This window comes from Pinus tabuliformis, chromosome 2_2 (genome assembly GCF_031772625.1).
Source record: "Pinus tabuliformis cultivar Carrire ecotype Pingquan chromosome 2_2, CPIR1, whole genome shotgun sequence".
In the NCBI taxonomy this organism is placed as follows: domain Eukaryota; kingdom Viridiplantae; phylum Streptophyta; class Pinopsida; order Pinales; family Pinaceae; genus Pinus; species Pinus tabuliformis.
The window spans coordinates 564,026,723-564,051,651 of record NC_142300.1 but is presented as its reverse complement, the minus strand read 5'-3'; positions in this window follow the sequence as shown (position 1 = coordinate 564,051,651).

Here is a 24,929-nt window from a genome sequence, read left to right as displayed (position 1 = left end):
AAGATTGAGGAAGAGGTGTACATTGAGCAGCCAGAAGGTTTTGAGACCTTCGATTGTGAGTCACATGTGTGCCGACTCAAGAGGGCTTTGTATGGGTGGAAGGAAGCACCTCATTCTTGGTACACCAGGATCGACAGCTATTTCACTGGGTTGGGCTTCACCAAGAGTGAAGTAGATGCAAACCTTTACCACATCATGGTAGAAGGTAAACCATTGATCATTGTTCTTTATGTTGATGATCTGATTTTGACAGGTGATGTTCAGTTGATCAAGTCTTGCAAGGAGGACCTTGCAAGAGATTTCGAGATGAAAGACATGGGTATTATGCACTACTTTCTAGGCATGGAAGTGTGGTAGAAAGATGGGGAAGTATTTGTGTCTCAAGGCAAGTATGCCAATGAGATACTGAGGTGGTTCCACATGGAGAAGTGTAAGCCCATGCAGACTCCTCTAGCTGGTAACTAGAGGAAGGAGGATGCTACTTCAGGTGAGGTAGTAGATGCTACTGTTTATCAATAGCTGGCGGGTTTATTGATGTATCTAGTGAACACACGACCAGACTTATGCTTTGCGGTGAACCAGCTGAGTCAAGCTATGGTTCAGCCTACCAAGTTGTTTTCGAAGGCAGCGAAGCATGTTCTGAGATACCTCAGAGGCACATCTCAGTATGGATTGTGGTACGAACGGACAAAGGGAGTGAAGCTTTAGGGCTTCACAGATGCAGATTGGGTAAGGAGTCCATCAGACCAGAGGAGCACTTCTAGAGGAACCCTCAACCTTGGTTCAACTGCAGTTTCCAGGTACAGCAGGAAACAGAGGTCAATTGCACTTAGCTCAGCAGAGGCTTTATACATGGCCACCAGTCAGGCAGCATGTGAGGCCATTTAGATGTGGAAGATTCTAGTGGGATTGTTTGGTCAGAGGATGGATCCAACTGTGATCTACTGCGATAATCAGAGTTATATCAAATTCTCTGAGAATCTAGTATTTCATGATAGGTCCAAGCAGATTGATATTCGTTACCATGATATTCAAGACTATGTGTTGAAGAGGATCATGTTGTTGCTGTATGTTTCGACCGAGGAACAGGATGCAGATATTTTAACTAAGGCATTGTCAAGATGCAAGTTCAAGTTCCACAAAGATAGGATTGGGGTGACTGATAATCCCTTCCTTATTGAGAGGGAATGTTGAAAATAGCAACAATAAGTGCTAGAAGTAGAAGTGCTAAAAATAGCACTGCTATAAATAGCATTTCGGGATACATTCCAATTTTAGTTAGTTCCTAAACTAAAATTGAGAATTAAAATTTGAATTTGATCTTAGCAGCGGTTTGTAAAATAATTAATTAATTCATCTTGAGTTAATTAGTTGTAGGAAATCAAACATGAAGTCTATGTGAAGACATGCAACAATTTCTCCATTGATTGAGGAAGTTATCCATTGATTAAAGGAGATCAAGATGAGTTGTGCTTTGAGTTGTAATTAGTTAGCTCAGTTATCTGAGTTAAGTCCAGTTAGATTAGTTCCAACAGTTTGTTGAACTGATTGTGAGTTCAGATAGTTAATGCATGCATGCATGTAACTGCTGCACTTCAGATAACTAAATAATCTCTCATAAATAACTCATGCATGTCAGTTCAGTCAGAGACCCAATTGAGATCAGATGATGGGACAATGTACTATCAGTTGTAGGAATATTCCATGGAGGATATCTCTTGCATGCAGAAGGAATTCATTCCTTGGAGATTGCACAGTTACTTTTGAGTTTGATGAGTGTGTGATGAGGCCAATTCACACAGGTGGTAGCATTGGACCCTAAGAGAAACTGAGCAAGAAAATAGGAGGCTTGGAGGGCTGAAAGAAGGCATATGTTGTGTCTATTCAGTCTATGAGCTGTATTGAGGGATTGTACTGAGAGCAAGATAGCTTGTGAGCTAATGCTTTGTGTAATCCGAACGTATTTCCACTTGTATGATAATACAGAGATCAGGGTTTTTAGCTGAGGCTTTCCCCAGAGTATTCTTCTGTGTTCATGTGTGATTGCTTTTTCATTCTTAGTTATATGTGTTCTATTTGATCTTGCTCAAAGTCGATTAAACTTTCGCAACTTTGTTGTAGAAGTAGATCTTGTATTTTGCTTTAGTATATTGCATAATTTGTTGATCTATAGTGGGAAATTCTACAACTATCTGATGTGGCTTGAGCGGATCTCAAATTTTGGGTCTACTACAACTTTTTGTAGCCCACTTTTGGATTGTCGTTTCCTAGTTGGTTAATGAGTTGTTGAAGGTTGAGATGATATCCATTAGAGTTAGAACTAAAATTAATGGAGTTGGTAGCAAAAGGTTGTCCCGAGCTATTGATCCTTGTAACAATCCTACTATATAAAAAAATAAATAAATAAATAAATAGAGTTTCTGGCCATACGAAAGACAAACAAAACAAACACTAAAAACATAGAAACTAAGGTTTAAAAACAGGATTAAAATTTTAAAACCAAAATCATTACTTAAAATTATTTCTTATTTATAAATATTTGAAATATAATTTAATCAAATAAATATTTAAACTAAAGTTTTTAAATTATAAATTAAAATATACATTAATTATTTATTATAAAAATAAATAACGAATTTTCAATAAAAATATTAATTTTTTAATTCAAACCACTTACCACATTATTAATAACATAAGTTAAGCGAATCCATCTTTTATTATAAATTCAAACTTACTTATTTACAATTACACAATGAAGCGTTGGTACCATCAATCATGCAAAAGCAAATACTTATTTCAATGTTGCATCACTCATTACCCATTATTCACTTATGATCAACCACATATATTAGATAGTAGCAATCAAATTTAATATATGAAGTAATTAAGTAAAAAGAAAAGCAAGTTAGTTTTTTTTAGATAGTAATTTTTGGGGTTTGGAAAATTTTATTTTTTTAATATAAATTAAAGTAAGTTTATTTTAATTTTGGATTCATCAAGTGTGTTAAAAGGATTAAATTTTTTAAAATGTAAACATTTTTTTAAGTGTAAAATAGGAGGAAAGGTTTGTATTTCTAGAGATTTGATCCCTTTTGACTCTAGATCGATTCAAGTTAAGATGGATCTAGGTTGGTTTAAAATTCATCCTTCTGCCAACTAAATCTTTCTCTTTCAAACAAAAAAGAAAATTCATTGGATTTTTTTATCTTTAAATAGTCTACAATAGACAATAATACTATGGGAGAAACCATGGGTTGTCAAAATCGAGTCCAAAAATTGTTGATATTTGAGCTAGTCAAAATTTGTACATAACACTACAACACCTCTTCCATACTAAGCTAGAGAGAACCTCTCTGTACAAAAAAGATTATGATGATGTCATTACCAATATCAACTCCAGTGATAAAATCCACACCCAAACATATTTTTTCAAATCCAATCCTACTTATTAACAATCACACAATTGAAGTGTGATACAATCTAGGTTGCAACAAAGCACTATTTCTATGTTCCAACATGCCCATGATCTTAATTTACATTTCAAATTTCCATGCATTAATTGTCCCTACAACATAAATGGCCATTAATTCTAATGAAATTATTAAAAGTATGCCATTGGTAAGCTTTTGCATACTTTATGTGATCTCAAATTTGTGACATTACTTTGGATCCCCTCTAAGAGTGGAAAATTTGTGACATTACATTGGATCCCCTCCATTTGTGGAAGCAACATTTCCACCAGGAGGAGTTGTAATGATGATAGGGTGTCTAATGGTTGCAACATGATTGGGCACCACTAATTTCAACCTTAACATCCATTATTACCTATTGGCATCTCAGCCATAGCATTTAAATATGTTCGACTTGATCGCATAACATAATTTCTAAATCTGCCAATGGAGTAGGGGCTTATGTTGTATCCACAATTAGATTTTTTGAACTATTGTGTATTGTATAAGATACTTTTTTTATATAGTAAATTTTTTATGATAACTAAACCTATCATTAAACGCTTTTCTTTTCATACAGTAGAAAAACTTATCTTAACTTGTCAAACTAGTGGTGGGAACAACCATCACTAACTACAATGCATGAATGCAAGCTTGTTCATCACTCTTATTAAAAAATAACCACAATCGCCTATAATTACATGTTGATGGTCATTAAGGGGACAAGGTTTGTCACATGCCTTGGATCTTGGACCGTTACCTATTTCCTTATTTCCAAAGAAAACAAACTCTTAACTAACTAAAAACAATTTTAAAGCATACTCCATATAAACGCCAAGCATGTGTGCCATCACAAATTTCTTTAAGATAGGGAGTTGAATATTAATGGCCGAGGACTTTAGGATAAAAAATAAATAAAGATTAGCCATTTACATGTCTACCTGGATTAATCATGTTTAACTATATGACTTTAAGATAAAAACGTAATAAAGATTAGCCATTTACATGTCTGCCTGGATTAGTTAGTCATGTTTAACTATGTGACTTTAAGATAAAAAATAAATAAAGATTAGCGTGTCTGCGTGGATTAATCATGTTTAACCATATATCGCTCTTCTGCCTTTTTTTTTTTTTAATATTTTGTTCAAATTTCACTATCGAATTGGTCGTATTTATAAAACTTCAACATCGTCAACTCAACTCAGAATTGTATTTGCGCCGCCATACTTGCAAGGAGGTAGGGTTGAGTGCGAATCTCTTTCCTTCCTTGATGGGGAAGATGAATGCTTGGACCTGTAATTTTAAAGAAACAAATCTTAAAATATTTTTATTTATGTATATTATTTTATTTATAGATTTGTTTGCTTTTGAGTAGAATTCTTTTTATAATACTTTGATATTTACTAAATTTATATTAATAAAATTTAAAATTCTATTTTTGTCGAATACATGTAGACTCATCCTTATTAACATGTTCTATGGGCCCATATTTGCTATCCTGGTGGTTATCTGTGGGGTTAGCTCAAGCTATGTTGCTGGTTCGAACGGTCCGGCCTTGCTGATTCTGATTTTAATTTTAAATTTAATTCGTAAATTTATAATATGATTTCATTTATTTTTTAATAATATAAATTTAATTGTTAAATTTGATTTTCATTTTGTTTTTTAAAGAATTATATAAAGAATTATATACTAGTAATTTTAAAATTTATATTTGAATTTATTTAGTAGAGAGAATTTCATTCTTTCCACCTAAGATAACCATAATTGACATATAACATATAGTGTGATGTTTATAGTATATATTTTTCTATATTTTAGATTTAAGCAATATATTCAATATTGGTAATATTCATCATGTCATGTCATTTACGCGAATTGAATTTGGGTGGAGAGGATTTCATTCTTTCCTCCCAACTATCTGGGATAACACACACACACACACACATATATATAGTGTGTGTGTGTGTGTGTGAGGGAGAGATATACAATTACATATGTATGTATGCATGATAGAGAGATACATTTATTACATGTATATTTATAACTTTATAGCTTAAATTTAAGCAATTCTAAATTGGACTAGTGAAAATAAACGAAGTTGATATAGGTGGATATTGGTGGTCATCCATCTATTCCACTAGGAGCTTGGCACTATTTCCTAGCAGTTTCCAAAATTTCAGCACAATTTCCTATTTCAGTAGGTTTCTATTTTTGGCAATTTTCGGGGCATGAACTTTAGAAGCCATTTATAGGCTTCAAACAATGTTTGTAGTCGAAATTTGTTGTCCTCAGATAGACCTTTCTAATTGGTTATTGTGTGCACCAAACGGAGATCATATGCCAGAGTTACGACCCTGGAAAGTTGACATTCCAACTAACACCATTAGCACACATTAAATTTTGGTGCTTCATCATCTAGGGTTAGTTTTTTTTATGTTTAGGGTTTCTCATTATTTCTTCATTATAAAAAGGCCTCAAAGCCTCATTATAACATAATTCATAAGGCATGCGACCATCACAAAGAGATAAGCTACCATCACCCAATCTAGTTTGCTTTCATTTTGCATGTAAATAGTTTTCAGCATTTGTTTTTATTGATTGAAGTTCAATTTAAATTTATCTTTATGTTTCTATTTTAAATATGTATTTCATTTCATTCCTTCATAAATCTTGATTAGTGGTATCAGAATGGTCTTTTCTTTCTCTGTTTTTCTGTGCATGTCCCCAACGGGGTCAAGGTATAAGGAGTTGGGACTCGAACTGCTTGATCACTTACAATACTGCCTCATCGAACACAATGACCTTCCATGATGGAAGAAAAGAAAGACGAAGGAGCAAGAGATATTATCGAATTGTTGTTCGAAGAAGCCCTTGAGCAACAAAGGAATGAGGTGAAGAATATTGTTTCCCAAATTCTTTGGCAGAGACCAATGTGCAACACATCTCCATCCAACAGTCACTTCGAAGATGCCTTCCCCTTTAAGGTACAAGTTAATTTCGACATTCCTATATTTGAAGGCCAGATAGACACAAATGCTCTAGATAAATGGATAAATTTGTTGGAAGTATATTTTTCAGTCCATAATTTTTCTGATAGAGAAAATATTACTTTTTCACTCCTTAAGGCTACCCCCCATGTCAAGGACTAGTGGAAAAAGTACTATGAGCAAAGGGTCGAGGAGGAATCCTCACTATTTTCAATTGCACCCTCTTGAAACTCTTTTCGAGATGTTGTTGAGGAACAATATTACATTGTTGGGAGCAATGAAGGCAAGTACATAAAATGGACCTTGCTACAGTAGGAAAGGGACCAAGAAGTGTCAAAGTTCACGAATATATTTCATACCCTATGCATGAAGCTAGGTATCAAGGAATCTGAGCAACATATGATTCTCAAGTATCGTGGTTCTTTACATAGATACAACCATGCAGAAATGGAGTTCCTAGACATCTCCTTGCTTGGTGCAGCATAACAATAAGTTTTCAAGATCGAACATAAATTTAAAAATAAGAAGCAAGGCTTTGGATCAACAAATCCAAAGCAGGGAAAGGACACCCCCAAACCATAGAACAAAGGCCAGAGCCAAAAGGGTCATTCCACCTTGGCTCTGGCCTTTGTTCTATGCAACAAAAGTAACTGGATAATGTCTTAGAAGAGTGCATGGACATCTTCTCCTCACCCACAGGGGTACCTTTTCATTATCAGGTCAAGCATTTGATTGATGTGACCCCTGGTGCACCTCCACCTAATAGGCCAATCAACCGTCACTCCATTCTAGAAAACAAGGAAACCAAGCAACAAATTGAGGAGTTGCTACAAAAATGGCATATCTGACCAAGTTCCTCACCTTGTGGGAGCCCAATTATACTCATATAGAAGAAATATGGAACTTGGAGACTTTGCATTGATTATTAGGCACTAAAGCAATCACAATCAAGAATATATACCCAATCCTTCAGATTGATGACCTTCTTGATTAGCTCAAGGGTGCTAAGTACTTCAACAAAATTGATTTGAAGTTTGGATATCACCAATTTCCAACAGAATCCACATATGTATGGAAGACCACCTTCAAGTCCAATAAGGCTCTTTTTGAGTGGTTGGTCATGCCTTTCAAGTTAAAAATGGTCCCACAACTTTTATGAGGCTGATGGATGACATCTTGTGGCCTTTCACCAACTCTTTCATGGTTGTATATCTAGATGATATCCTTATTTTCAGCAAGAGTTGGGCAGAGCACTTGCAACATATTAGGTAGGTCCTTCAAACCTTATGGAAACACAAGCTCTGTTCCAACCTGGAGAATGATCCTTTGGCATGGACCAAGTCTGATATTTGGGCTACATAATTAATGAGAAAAGTGTGTATGTGGATCTAGATAAGATCCAAGTCATTTGGGATTGGATAGCCCCAACGACTCTAACAAATCTTCAGAGATTCTTGGGCCTTGCTAATTTCTATCAGAGATTCATGTTGGGTTCTCTCATATCACTTGGCCCTTAAGTCAAGTTATGAAGGGTAGAAAAAAAATCATTTTTTTTATCTGATTCAGAATAGAAGGCATTAATTGAACTGAAACACTGCCTTTGCTATGCACCAATCCTCACCTTGCTAGACCTGCAACAACCATTTGAGATTGAGAAAAATGCCTCTAATTATGCTATTAGTTCAGTCCTCATCTAGTGAGGGCATTCAATGGCCTATCGCAGTGAGACACTCTCTAATAATTTTCAAAGGTACCCCACCTATGATAAGGAAATGTATTATATCATGTAAGCCTACCGACAATAGCAACATTATATTCTGGGGAAGGAGATAATCTTCTACATGGATCATTGGCCTCTACAATTTATGCAAACAAAGGGGAAGCTGTAGAATGATAACCATTAGAAATGACCCACATATCTACAAAAAATCCATTTTAACATTAAATACAAGAACGGTAGCATCAATCGCGTTGCAGACTACCTCAGCCAACCCTCAATTGTGGCACGGAGCGCAGTTCTCAACTCTTATGGGCATGAGACCTCTGGGTGGCTGCAACTATATGATAATGACTCAGAATTCACTGTCATTTGCAAGATTTTGATCGTTGGAGATCTAGTTCCAAACTTCCACCTTTAAGATGGATTCTTGTACTATTTGTGAAATTTTTGTGTTCCTTCAAGCGAGTGTGGGGCACACATTACAACTAGGTTGCATGACACTTTGGTATGGAGAAGATGGTGGCACTAATGCAAAAGTATTTTTATTGGCCAAAACATCGGCAAGGTGTTGGAAAATATATCATATCTTGCACTACCTATGCCATCAATCCAACCATTAAGAAACAAGGCTTGTAAACCCCTCTCCCTACTCCTAGTTGGCCTTGGGAATCCATATCCATGGACTATATGTCTGTCCTTCCTTCTCTCAATCATGGTAATGACTCTGTTTTTGTGGTCATTGATATGTTTTCTGAGATGACCACATTGGTTGTCTGCAAGAAGAGTATCAAAACAGAAGCCATTTCCAATCTCTTCTTCAAATGGGTCTGGCTACAATTTAGGATCCCGCATACCATTGTATTAGATGGGATAACAAGTTCCTAAGCACATTCTGGTTGAGAATCTGGTCATTATTGGACAACAAGGTCATCAAGTCGAGTACATTCCACCCCTAGACTGATGTCTAAATAGAGGTCATCAACAGGATGATAGTGCACATACTACGTATGTACAACTCCAAGCATCCACAAAAATGGGATGAGAGTTACCCTATGTGAAACAAAACTAAAACATAACTCTCCATACATCAATTAGCCATAACCCCTTTTAGGTTGGCCTGGGATATCAACAATTGTGTCCCATTGATGTTTTAATGTCTCTTGAAACTACACAAACATAATCTAAACATGTTTAATCCAAAGTTGATAAATCCATCAAGTTTATTGAACTAATTTAGCACATCCATGATTAGGTTCATGATATCACAAATAAATCCACAACTAAGTGCAAACAATGTCATGATCAACATTGATCCCACATACATTTCAAGTTGGAAAGAAGGTTTGGTTGCATTTGCAGAAGACATGCCTTGTGAGAGCCCATCATAAGTTGCGACCACTTCTATACGGGCCTTACACCATCACCAAGGTTGTGGGTGGAAATGTCGGTTATATGGAATGAGACTCCACTATCCAGATACTACACACTACCCATGGGAAGTACTATATAAATTTGTAGAAGTCCGATCATATGTATCTCGCTACTCCAGTGCACCCTTTGGAAGTCCTGTAGAAATCTGCTTCATGATCTTCAAATCTCCATGGGGCAAATGGCCCAATCTTCTATGTCATAATTCACAGATTTGTTGGCTCTGCACCTTCTCTCCTTTCATGCTCAAAGTAGCACAATCTTCTACATCAAATTTGTAGAGATTCTCTGCCTGAACCCTAATTTGCTTCACTTGTTCTATGGTGATGTGTTTGAGGAAAGCCTTTCCTTTGCTAAATATCACATTGTAGCCACAATCTTCCAACATAGCAACTGAAACTAAATTCTTCTTTAGACCTGGAACTATAACACCCTCCTCCCACATCTGCCAAAGTAACTGGCCAACCGGGGTAAACATGTGACGAGAGGCTACTATGATATGATTCAACCACCTAGGTAACCTTAAGGAAGTGGAATTGACGAAAACACATCAAACACACCTTCCACATCAACAAAAAAACTCCCAGGAGCCATCCCAACCACTTAGGTATCATTCCCCTATGTCCCACTAAGGTTTTAAGCTATTAAACCTTTGGACGCTCCCATGCTATGGGCATGCCAACATCTAGAGAGCTTGGGACACTCCCACAAGTCTACATGTCTACGTCCAGGGACTATTTCTAGTAGCCTTTTGCCAGAGTCCGCTATATTTAAGGCACTTTCCAAGCCCATAATTTCATCCACTACCAAGAACTTTTTATAACTTATTGAATCCATTAAACACATGATGACATGATTAATAAACCAAAAACTAACTCCAAGACTAGATCTGACCATCCCCAACCAGGAACAACATTATGTCAAACACTTGGCATCAATGCAATCTATAGGTCTAGGATACAAGACATGGCATGAATGACGAAAAACTCTTATGAGCCATGACAAAAAGATCATCGCCTTCTCCCTTGAACTGGTATGACATCAATTAGGTATTACATCCAACATTTAACAATTACAAGTAAATACATGAAATAAAAATGACATGAACCAGTGAATTAACCATGCTTATATCCGGCATAAAACCATGAAGATAATAGTGATATAACATCCATTAAATCCACATATAGAGAAGTAGAAAAGTGACAGAACTTAGCTTTTATTAAACATAGGAAAATCAGACGAGGTTCAAGACTTCCATGTACCACCCAATTGTAGACATGACTGAAGCAAATATTTCTTTCAGTCAGTCACTTCCATGCCATATTCCAATAATGAATGTGGGATATCATAATGAAACAGAAAATGCCTGATACCCAGAATTTTATATATATAAATATTTTATTAAGAGATGAAATTATAGATGATGTATTTTACAATGGGGTTTCCTGGCTTAAATACTGCCACAGGCACCCTTTGGGGAAAGGGCATGATCTTATGATCGTGCCCTTTCGTCTAATTAATCCTAAAATTAAATAATAAATCTAAAATTAAAGACTAACTAATTTTTTACATAACATTGCCTTCCTCTCGAAAGAATGCTTTGTCCTCAAAGCATAAGTAACGACAGATGTTGTTGAAGGATGATTCATTCTCTTAGAAAGCGTCTTCTTCAGGTAAGTCCTTCCACTTGATCAGATATTCTAAGATGATCAAGGTTGCACACTTTAAAAGGTCTTGGATTTATCTCTCAAGTTCCGTTTTTTGGTGATGTGGATATTGGTATGGCTTGATGTTGACAGGGTCTGACCCTGCCTTGACTTCTATTGTATGCTCAATTTCCCTATTAGGTGGCATCTTCATAGGTAGGTCTTGAAATACTTTTTCATGCTTTCGAATCAAATCTTGTATCTCTGGTGACTCATCTCTGGTCATATTTGCAGATAACATCTCTAACTGGTGACATTGTACTACATAAGCGGGTGCTCCTTTTCGAGTTAGTTTCATCATCTGAGATGGTGATACAACTTGATTTTCTGGTGCTTGGAATCCGTGTAGCTTGTACTTCTGACCTCCCCATTTGAATTTTATAAATTGTACTTGATGGTTGGCGGCATAAGTACCTAAAGTTTGTAACCATTGGATACCTAAGACTACATCTACTCCTCCTAACGGTACCGTGAAGAATGGAGACTCTAGATTAAAGTCTTGAATCTGCAAATTGACCTTATGGAATTTCCCTACCTTTTCAATCTTCTTACCATTAGCTACCATCACTTTCATGTTTGGTAAGGGAAATGAAAATATATTGAGTCTCTTTGCCACAGTTGCATCTAAAAAATTATGTGTGCTTCCAGAGTCGATGAGAACCACTACGTTGTTCTTCTTTATGTGTCCTTTTAACTTTAAAGTCTGAGGTTGTGATATACCTGTCATAGTTGATAATGATACTTGTGGAATACTTCCATCATCTAGTTCTGGTGAGAATTCTGGGGCGTCTTCTGTGTCTTCTATGTCATAATCTTCATTGTTTGAATCATTGGTTGCTTCACAATTATATAGGTTCTTTGGTTCTTTTCCTTTAGCACATCTATGATTGGGGTCCCACTTCTCACCACAGTGTTTACATTTACCCTCTTTTATTCTTTGCATTTCCACATTCGATTTTTCATCTTCACGACGATGCGGTGGAACAGATCTTGTAATATTTGAGTCCACATATTGGGGTATCCTTCATCTTGCATAAGCTTTTTCCGCTGTTGACCAAAATATTGGTTCGGATTTATTTTCGGCTGTTTTTGCTTTTCATCTTGCTACTTCTATAGATGTAATGTCATGCATCTCAAGTTCTGCTTGTGAATGGGTTTTGAGTCCCGAGATGTAAGACTAAATTAGAAGAGATTCTGATAACTCAGGTACTCGTGTTACTAAGGTCTCCCATTCTTGAGTGTATTCGTCCACACTTCCTTTTTGTCGTAACTTGATGAGTTTTGAAAAGAAATCTTCTTCTCTTACACCTTGGAATCTTTTAAAGAATGCATCTTTAAATTTTCTCCAACTAATGACATGTGTTGTTTTTTTCCACCACATATACCAGTTATATGCTTCTCCTTCCATTTTCATGGATGCACGCCTAAGCTTTTCGTCATCGTCATTGATGTCATATATCTCAAAGTATTCTTTTGCTTTATTTATCCATGAAACATTGTTTTTTTCATTTCCATCGAATTTAGGCATCTCAACCTTTGCCCTCTTCTGGTATTTGGCTAATGGTTGAGCAAAAAGAGGGTGTTGATTAGTAAGGGTATCCCAAAGTTTCTTTTTTGTAAAGGCCGTGTTACTTGCTTCTTGGTGGGGTGTCGCTGATTTTTTTGGGGATTCAACTTTGTCATGAGAGTCTGTGGACTTAGTTGAATCTGACGAGATGTGTTCTTGATTCTCTTTACCTTCTTTTAATAGTTGTTCGGGTTTACAATTTGACCTTTTACACAGACTTTTCAGCATTGTTAAGACCTCTCTGATCCCTGCTTCTGTATGGACATGGTAATTTTCCATCTTTATTTCTATCTGATTTGTCGTATCGCGAAGATTTTTGATTTCATCAGCTTGCTCCCCAAGCTTGATCTGGAATTCATTTAATCTTTTATTGACCTCATCGTGGTTGCTATTTATCCTATGCTCTGCGTCAACCAATTTTTTCTGGAATCTGCCATTGTCATTGTCGAAATTGAGCGGGTTTGCGGGGGCGTGTATTTATTTGCCAACTAAAATATTTTTCCTCCCTCTTCTTCTTCCTTTTTTTTTTTTTTTTAGCTGAAATGAATTTTATACATATAAATTCTAATTAATTAAAATAAATTTAATTAATTAAATTAAATTATATATATATATATATATATATATATATATATATATATAGATATATATATATATATATATATATATATATATATATATATATATATAGATATAGATATAGATAGATATAACTTTTAATTAATTAAATTAACTTTATATATATATATATATATATATATATATATATATAATTTTTAATTAATTAAAATAAATAAATTAAATTATATGTATTATATATAATATATAATATAACTATATATATATGTTATATAATATATAACTATTTAATATAGTTTAGTTATATATAACTATATAATGAAAATATCGACTTTATTTTCTGAAGGAAATATCGTATTTAGAATGTTCAGTTGGAATGAAACGCTGCGTCCGAGAGTCAATGGCCACGATGTTTGACGGCAGACGTGGCAGAAGGTTAAGGGATGAGTCGGATGGCGGACAGCGGATGGTGTGGGCTTGTGGATAGGGCGGATGGGAACAGCAGTCGGACAGGCGTAGAGTGGACAACAGACGCGGGGAAACACAGTGTATGGTCAGCGGATGACAGGGACGCAGTGCGGTTGACTGGAGCGCCCAGACAGGGCCGTGAAGCGGCAAGCCCACCTAAGACGGGAGGCGGCAGTTAATACGACGCAGGAAGAGAGGTTTGGGCAGCGGATGATAGGTTCTGTGCAGCGTCTTGCCGGAGAACCGAACAGGCTCTGATACCAATGAAACAAAAAATGGCTGATACCCAGAATTTTATATATATAAATATTTTATTAAGAGATGAAATTACAGATGATGTCTTTTACAATGGGGTTTCCTGGCTTAAATACTGCCATGGGCACCCTTTGGGGAAAGGGCATGATGTTATGATCGTGCCCTTTCGTCTAATTAATCCTAAAATTAAATAATAAATCTAAAATTAAAGACTAACTATTTTTTTACATAACACATAAAACACATGAATCCAAAACCATTTAGGGCTTCTAGAGGCCAACCACCTCAAACCATCAAACAATGATTCCATCTCACGGTCATACATCAAAAAGACATCATCATATTTGTATCTATCCAAGCCTTGTAGGGCTCTAGAGCATTTGTTCCAACCAAGGCTCTAGGACTAGTAACTCAACCCACAACTTACACCAGGCTCCAAAGCATTTATCTAGCTAGGCTCCAGGACTAGTAACTCAACCCACCTAAGGCTCCAGAGCATTTGCACAACCAAGGCTCCAAGATTAGTAATTCAACCCAAGCTGTTACAGGGTTCTAGAGTGTTTTTCCAACCGAGGCTCCATGAACTAGTAACTCAACCCAAGCTAAGGAAACATGAGAACCAACCAAAAGAAAAAAAGGAAATAAATCCACAATCTCCATGGCTATCCAGGAAATGGAAAGGATAGGAAAATACACTATCAATCCAGGAAATCTTCCATGCCAGTGATAGATCATGACCAATAAACCACATGCATATTCCATCAATGCCAAAACTAGTGAGGAAAACATACAAGAAACCCAATACCTGAAAGAAAAACTCGTTTTAACTATTGATCCCAATGTATTCTTGCACTTTCCTAATATTCCTTTTCATTCTTGCTCCAAAACTCCAAGTATGCCACACTCTCCAAGAGTGCTCCAAGAAAACTCTAAGTGTCAAAGAGTATGAGAGAGAGAGAGAGAATAGAAGAGAGCTCTAAAACTGAACTCACCAAGTTTTCCCTCTGATACTCGAAAGCCTTTTTATCATTGAGGCCTCTATTTTCTTCAGTTTCCATTGTTTTCCTTCATTTTCATCCTCACATGCAACCTATGGCCTTTCACCTTACTTTTCTCCTAATTTCCATTATTTTCATAAAACAATGTGCAAAAAATGCCTTCTTACCTCTCCAAAGCCTTAGTCATTACCTTTGCCAATTTCCTTAGCCATAATAAACTGAATGAACACCCACTAGGATTTTTTCCCCATTGTTTAGCTTCAAATACATGTCCCATGACCATGGTTTTATATATTTTTACGTGAATTTTTAACCAGAGCTGTTATAGAACCCTCCCCCTTTGGGGAACACCGTCCTTAGTGTTTAATGACACCTATAACAAACAAGACTATTGAAAATAAAACATACTTCCCATGGAGCTTTATAACACATCTTGTTGCAGTATTTACAATGATCACCACCAAAACATGACAAACATATCATATACGGGAGCTTTATAACACATCTCATTATGGTATTTACAATAATAACCACATATACACACATACACATTTTCTTCACCTTGCAAATAATCATACTGTCTATGGAGATTTATAATCCAACTCAATACAATATTTACAATAATACACACATATGCACATTTTCTCAACCAACAAATAAAAGTATATGATGATCACATCAATAAAAAAAGGAATCCAATGGCTCACACCTCCACCCTCAAAATTAGTACCAGAATTTACTTCCTTCCTAAGAAGTCCATAATCCACTATCAAAGTCAAATTTGCATCCAATGTCCAGTGCTACAACCCTGCACCACATGTCCTCTCAATGAATAGTTATCGGCTCATTGTTTCAGGGCACACTCCCAATATGCATATGATTCCATATGGGAATGCTAATGACCAAAAAAAATATATCCCTGACCTTTACTTCTCTACTACACAGTCCCTCAAGCAATCCATTCACCCCCTTTCGTGTAGTCACACACCTTCCAAGTTACATTAGCACCCATATCCCGGGCAATCCATCCCTTGTCAAGGCTTCCTCGCATCGGAAGATACAAAAACCACTACATATCCCTTCCTTAAAACCATCATACATGTCATAACATGCTCATGGAAATCAATGGACACTATTGGGTATGAGTGTCCCACAATGGTGCTACTCCTGAAGTTCTTTTCCAGTATACTATTGCCTTTTCCAATTCCTCTTGTTGTTGCTAATTCTTACAGTCAATTTCAACCACCCAAATAGGCATGTTCATGCATTCCTATACCAAACACGTAGTTTCCATTATATTTAAAATAAACTAAAATAAATTCATATCAAACCTCATTGGTATCTTGTCAATAAGGTACACTTGCAATCCTGTTTACTTCCTGTCACAACAAGTCAAACTAGAATATTTGATTATGTATAAAAATATCACATTAGGTTAGCTCAAAACACAACCATCATAGATAAAAATTATGAACCACATGCAATCATCATAAACCAGAATCATAGATCACCTATAATCAGCATAGACCATAATCATAAATCACGTCATCACTCAAGAAAAAACTTGGCTGCAGGGGAAAACCCTAAGGTAACCTCAAAACCTCTTTTAGGTTGAATCTTGCCCTCCAACTCGGAGAAGGATCTCTCCATAAAACTCAACTACTCTATGGACACTGTCGTAGAAGGTTTTGTGCAATTAAAGTGGCCAAATTTAGGTCTAGCAATAAATTGGTTTTGTGATGTTCAAAACCATTGGGCATGGAGTCCAACTATTAAAAAATGAGATCACAGCTCAAATGAGTAGTTTGTACAAAGCATGAAAAGTCACATGTCCTTTTACATTTTGGGAGATTTGGAAGAAAGAGGGCTGAAGTGAAAACAAAGTTTATAGATGACTAGAATAAAAAATATTAATGACTGATAATTTAAGAGAGGAGCATCAATGAAATATAATCTCATAAACTAACATTCTTAGACATTGAAGAAGACAATTATATAACAAAGAAAATACTGATAAGGAGAAGTAACACATGAATTTCCTACTAAATTCTCATTAAACACTATGAATACATTCAATTTGGCTCAAATATATTTGGACTACAAGTGTTTTTCCAATAAAATCCAACGATAAACCTTTTATATAGTGCTTTATATAAAAAATTTACAAAATAATAGTCATCACATAATTAAAGAAACTAAGATATTTTAAATATCTTTCAAGTTCATGTATTCAAAGATAAACTTAAAAATATTATGTCTTTCCTAGAATAACTATAGGAAAATATATTGGTATTTAGGTAAAAAGAAATATCTAGTCAACTGCCTCCCTTGAAAGTAGAAAAGGTCCCTAAACTGTGGTTTAGAATTTATGCTAGCATAACAGGTCTCTCTGCAACTATCCATCAAAATGGCTACTTTGTTTTTCTCGTTCTTCTTCAACTTCGATGGAAAATATTTAGCCTTCAAATCTGGAAATTGGTTCATTAATGTTAATCCTCTAGCTTGGAATCTGGAGTGCCTATAGTTGTTTTCACATAAACTTGTTGACTGTCAATTTCAAACTACCATTCCCCTCTTTTCCTATGATTCCAACAGTTATCAACTCATACATTTTTTAACAATTCTGTATGTTCTTGTTAGAGAAGTTTATGGTTTATTATTTCACCAATACTTCTCAGTCCCTTGCGCTTTGTTCCTTTGGTCTTTATTTTGTTATATAACTAGACTAGTGATTACTAAATTAATGCCATGAGACCCCCTTTATAACGTAACTTACACGAATTTCGATTTGTCCTGTCTCCTTTTTCTTTATCCCTTCCCGCATTTCTTCACCATATGACCGAAAGTTGTGACCCACTGCTTAGCTTTAAGGCGCTAGGCATTTTGGTTACTGTCGGGGGCTATTTTCCTTTGTTAAATTCTTTATCACATGAGTTTCTTTAAATTCCTCTTGACCATATGCCAACACCAATATCAAAGCCCCCTCTCATCAAAACTTTCCAATTGGAGGATTTACTTTTGAGATGCGATATTCCTCATCCTCCAATATGTGATCTCCGATATGATGTCATCACTACCACATGGCACCTCATGAGTGGTGACACATGTCACCCTAATTTTCTCCCTTAGGACCCCTCAAAATTCCAAAATTGTCTCCCACGTGTCCTATCATATCGCCACATCATCTTGACGTAAGATGCCACATAGCATTATTAGAACCAGTCATATGCTGCCACATGTCCTGCTAGAGGAGGGAGAAAAGGCCCGTCCACCTCTAGTTTGTGATGAAAATACTTTGTTAACCTATTTTGGCGTTCCCCGGTAGTTTAACACTATCAATGCTTTGCTAGTAGTTTTAACATTATCAAAAAATTGCATATTGCAACATTCGTAAGGTTGTGTTGAAACCTCAAAAATCGTTGCGACAACATGGGGGAAAACCACCTAGTTTGGACCTTGAAAGTAGCTCCTTTTCCATTTGGTATAGTGGCTCCAACTAGGGATAATGGGACCAGTTTCCCAGAAAGGGTTGATTTGATAATGTTGATGGAATGATATAGGATGTAACGTGAAATGACTAAGCTAAATGTAATTTAATCTAACTACTAAACACATGCATATCTCTTTAATATAACATTATCTAACTATAATATACCTGGGAATAAAATATGATATGCGATCTACAATGATGTCTTACAACAATTGGTAATAAATATCATTCAACTGCCAAAAGAAATGAAATCATTTAAAGATAATTGTTTTGGATAAATAGTTAGAAAAAACAATTATGAGAAATATATCGCATATAAAAATCGTTCATGTATTCAAAACAGAATCAAAGCTAACATCATATAGAAGTGCAATAATGCAAAACTATAATTCTGACTTTTATACACAAAACAATTGAAAGAAGAATTATTGTTGTTTTGAGGCTTCTGTGATTTGTACTGTGTGTAGAATTTTCTTTCGGAATTATTGCATACATTATTTTTAGGATTGACGTTTCGAGCCATCCACCATGGCTCATCATCAGGATAGATCTATAAATGTGAAGGACAGATCTCGTGGGAGCTGGATAAATAGAGGAGTGAGCTATGTGGAGAGTGAAATTTTGTGAGCCGACCATGCCATTATTTATAATGATAATTTTAATTAATTTTAATTTTAATTTTTTTTTTCCTTTTTTATATAATCTTAATAATTTTAATTAATATTGTTTTAGAACTTTAATTAATTCTAATTATTTTTATTTTTATTTTAGAATTCTAATAAGGATTTTTAGATTTCCTTTTAAGATCTTAAAATTATTAATAATCTTAATTTTGAAAAATTCCTTTAAAAATAATGGTAAAGTTGATATTGATTTTAATATAATATTGATTGAGATTGTTTTAACTAATTTTTATTTATTTATTTATTTTTTTCTGAGTAAAGACTATTCTATTATGTATAAATAAAAGAGGAAAATATTTACAAAGAGGTTGGAACCTCTGAGGGGGTTAAAGCCAGCCCTCTGTCAAAAAAACTTCTGCCATTAGCTCTTAACTATCTGTTTACTAGACCCCACCACCAAAAACCAAAAACTAGAAGATGATGGAGAATTATACAGAAAAACAGCGTACGTGGATAACAACAGTAGCACAAAATCGCTTAGCCAAAACCGCCAGTATATCCGGCCGCCGTCGATTAGCAGGCAGTTTCCGTATGAACGGGCCCGATATAATCTCCTGTTGACGCGTGGCTCTCTCCATACGTCATCATTTCTGACTTTTCGAGACATAAAGTTCAGCAAAAAGGGGTCGTCCGATATCCTCCACCGCCGTCCGATCTGCTCCATCATTTTCCGCCGTTGATTGTTTCAACCTGAGGTGGTACTTCTGCATCTGCATCGTTGGCTTTGCTGGGAGAGCTGACCCATTCAATCATCACATTGTCTTCGACATCCATAATACTGCGACCAGGAGGCATCACCGGATACAGAAGAGTTCCTGAGAACTGCGCCGGTGCACAAGGAATGAGCTCCTCGTGTGAAGGAGTCTGCTGAAGATGCGCGTCCTCTTCATGACCTTCGGCGTGTTGCACCTCTGGAAGATTGAGGATTTCCTCTGCCATGCTTCCTTGAGAATCCTTAGAATTCTGAGAATGAGTCCTATCCATGGATTGTTCATCAGAGCCAGAGAGGTCATCTTCTTCCTCTGAGAAGATGACTGTGACAATAGCAGAGATAGTAGGCTTGTTTAGCTTGCTTTTAAATGTGAAACGGGAGGAGTGGAAAGAACTGTAGAGGGACGGACCAGAGTGGTCGGATGATGGTGAGGACGGCGAGACAGAAGCTATCGGGGAAATGCGTTGAGGAGCAGGACCTCCCCTTTCTCTAACCTCCCCACAAGTGCCAGAACTACTACCCCTCCGGGAAATTCCTCGACGTCGGGCCATAGCATCAATGATTGATAAACTAAGAGAGCAAAAGGGTTGCAGGTGGAAGAAGAACGACCCACCCCGATTTGAAATAAACAGAGGATAACAGTACTTAGAGTAGAGAGCGCACAGGGATAGCACCGCACAGATAGAAATCAGAACCCCTAAATAAATTCCAGAATTGTCTGAATGAGTCCCCCACCCTGCCCAAGCAGCTTCGACAGACACCGTAACACTACCTATTACAGTTATATACCAAAAGAAAAAACATTGACCATACCAGATGCGAGCCAGAAGAACCGTAATTAAATGCTTGAGGCTGGCCAGATGCGGGCTTCTATGGAGCCATGATGGCTTCCAAATGCTCAGCTCAGCACCTAACTCCTGTGAACCAATTCGACCGGGAATGTCTCTGCTAGAATGAGCCAGAGAGAATGTCGAGCTCTGGGCAATTAAAATGAATCGTATGCTCATCATCTTAAAGAACTTACTCCACATGCTGTACATCCAATTCCTCATTAATGGGATTTAATGCGCTGCATAAATCACCTACTTGATTCACGATGATGCCCGATGCCGGCGTCGCTCGTATGGGCATTAACGACTCATTAAATCACCTGCATCCGGGTTTGTTTTAACTAATTTTAATTTAGTTAGTTGATGTTAATTTTTATTTTAGAATAAATCCTTAAATTTTTAGAATAAATTTGTCTTTCTAATTGATTTTTGATTTTGCTTGATACACAAATAAAACATAATCATATTTTAAAAGTACCATATATGATAAGTCCTCATGTGCTTCAAAAAGATTGACCCAATTTGATTCAAACCAACACATTCTAAGAGTACAAAAGTGCATTTGAGTAGAGCATGCTAGATATTTAAAGAAAAATAGATGATCTTCCATTCATTTCATCAAAACCTCCTCAAAAGTACATAAGTGTAATATCTTCAAAAGTGTTTTTGATAAAATTTATGGACCCCTCTCTAAATGTATGAGATGGGTTTAAATACTAAACTATATGTCTCAAAATAGATTATTACAAAAATAGATGAGGAGGTTTTAAACAACCTTCCTTAGACTATGCAAAAATAAAACTAAAAGAAAAATAAATTAATGACTAACTCCTTTGAACTTGATCTCTAAGGTCGCAAATATCAGTCATTGGCTTGAGCTGAGGTGGCTCACTGATTGCAGATTTTAACTTCCCAGCAAATATGGAATTTGTCAATGTTGGCACCATTTTTTGTGTAGAGGTTGTTAAACACCTTAGAGTCATCCACTGATTGTGTGGTTTTACTAGAAACTACTAGTATGCTTCCCAATTCATCCTATTTAAATATTTGATTGCCTCCTCCTTTTCCCGTGCTGCCTATTTCCACTTCTGATCTAGATACTTGACTTTCGGAATAAACCCTAGTACACACTCCTTGACAAGATTGGCGCCATGAATATTTTCATTAATGGCTTCTATTATGTTGTTTGCTGTTGTCGTTGCTATCACTGTTTCCCTTTCTGCCTATTTCAACCAAGAATCCCAATCCGTAAACATAATATCTTTATGGGACTCTTCCAGCTTTGGTAGGTCAGCCTTTCTTCCATCCTCTGATTCTTGCTAGGTGATAAATTCATAAACCCTTTTGTGAATTTCTTCGTACATCTCATTTCAATAACTTGGTTTGTTAATTTATCACTAGTCTCGCAATAAGGATTTATTTGTGAGATTTTCTGGCAAAACACTTCCTTTTGCTGCGTTAGTAGGGAATTATGGTTGAGAGCTTCTTTGATGAATTCATCAATTTGCGGATTATATTTAAATTTATCCATCATGGCTTGTATTTTTGAATCCTTTTCTGCTAAGCTGGCTTGGTGTTGCCTCCTCATCTGTTCTAATTCTCTTTAGAGCTCAGCTACTTGTAATTATGCTTGCTGATTAGATTTTTCTTGGGCTAATTGTTGTTCTAGCACCAGAATTTTCTATTCCTTTTCCTTCAGCATCATTTAGACCTTTGTCGCCTTGTTGATGGTTGCTATGGCAAAGGCTCCTGTGAACTGTGACTACTTTGTGAGATTCTTAGATGGGTCGATGGGCAAGTCCTTCCATACAATATCCATTTGTTCATTTTCTAGAGTCGTAACAGCCATGGCATCCAGTTTCCTTTTCTTCCTTTGTATTTTGACTACAACCTTGTGGGTAGGACTATAGAATACATCTAACTAAGGTATTTCCTCAATTCTTGAGATAATTTCTGAAGTAGAAATATCCTGAATGATCTCAATGTCCTGAGTTCTTATACCTCCTTCCCCTATTGTTTCTGGATTTTCATTATGTTGGGTTTGCTTGGGAGTTTGCATTTCATATGTTTGCTTAGGTTTTGTGTCTATGTGGAGCTTTTTATTGAACTGCTTCCATTCTTGTTCCAGGTCAATGATTGGATATTTACCTCACCGTGTTGAAGTAGAAGCAACCTCTGCCCATTTCTTTGCTAAGGCCTGCTCGGACCTCTCCTCTATACTTCCAGCTGTGTCTTGTTCAAAATCTTTATTTGTGTTTCCTCCCCCATTTTGAGACTGTTGCTCTGAGTGCTCTGACTCATGAGTCGATCTCTCTTGGGTTTCTTCTTCAGAGTTTTCTTTGGAGCTTCCCTCCAAGCTTACACTGGGAGTTGGCTCTCGTATTGGTTTAATCTGTAGTAAGTCCAATGGGACCTTTAATAATTTATTTTTCTTGTACACATGGAAAGAATTAATATCTTTCGGGGTCAAAAGTAGTGATGCCATATGAAAAACTTATGAAAATGTTTCTACCTATAGGAAGAGGTCATCAAATGCGTCCTTTTCATGGGTGAACTATTGTTGGCTTGAGGGGGCCTGACCTAGGTTTAGCATTAGATATCCAAACAAATCCCTACACTAATGGCCCTTTCGGTATTAGCCCACGAAATGCGGAATGAAGTCTCACCTGAAGCAGCATGGGGGGATGCTGTTGTAGGGAAAAGTATCCAATACGGAATGACCCTATCCCACTCTAAGGGTGATAGTACCTCAGCAACAACCGAAGCAAAGCTATCTAAGATTTCTTCTTTATGAAAGTAAAATAGGGGAGAAAGGGATCCACTAACCGATGTCTTTCGCTAATGATTGATCCAATCTTCTCTCCTTGCTGCTTGCTCCTAGCTCCTTGCTCTTTCACTGGCCCAGCTACACAAAGATCCTGCAAAAAGGCAAGAGAGGGAAACTACAAGAAGCATACATTCATAATTGATTCAAGGATTAGAATAAATCAAATACACAAGTATAACAATACACCATTGAGACACATGCATATAGAAGAACCTCAAATGCTTTATTAATGGAGGAAGTAAAGTTCAGGAAGTGTTACAACCATAAAGGCCCAATCCAGCAACACCTCCCAGCAGAAAGAAATCTCCTCTTCACCTCCTTCAAAGCAATCACCCAATAGCTCTAAACTCAAACCAACAACACTTCCTTACATTCACAATATTCCCGCCTCCATAGACCTCATGAGAGAGCTCTATATATAGGAGTTTTGGAGAAAGGATGAGTCAGCTTGAGAGCTCAGTAGTGTCCTCTCCCACTTCAGTTATTCTTCAGTCCTTGAGTCCACTTGGAGATCCTTGCTTCCACTTGGAGATTAAGAACCTCTTACTCATCACTAGGCGAATTCCTTGATCCAAGTGTCACTTTGGAAGCTTCCTGGGCACTGACACATTGAAGAATGAGACTTCCACATGTCAAAACTCGCTCAGCGCAGGTAGCCTTTGTTGGAGTTGACATTCAACGCAGGTACAGAGTGGAGCACTTGACATTCAGCGCAGATGCTCAGTGGAGCAGTTGACATGATCCAGAATTTGCTTGTTTTTTAGTGTTTTCAGGTGGAGAATTGATATTTAGTGCTGTGGTTTGCTGACCTTGTTCCTCTAGGGGTAGGAACAACATGTTTAGGGACTTTGGATCCCTTAGATTATGGAAATTTCATGCTTCATGCTGTAAGGCACAAAAATGTCTATAACAGTTGCCCCCTAAAGTATGAGGTCGTTTATCGGGTGAAATGCTTTATCGGGAGGATCCGAAGTTCATTCAATCGCTGAGAGATGACCTGTAATAAAATACAATACAATACATTATTTTTCATTCTGCTTTCATGATCTAGCTGAGGCGGGCATTCCCATGCTCAGCTTTATAAATTCATTTTGGTACATAGAACAGACGATCGTCTGATGGTAGACTGATAATTCTCTGCTGAAATTATCATCCTTTGAGTAGGATGATCATCTGCTGCAATGATGTACATGTCAAATGTCTTTATATTTCCTGAATATATATCGC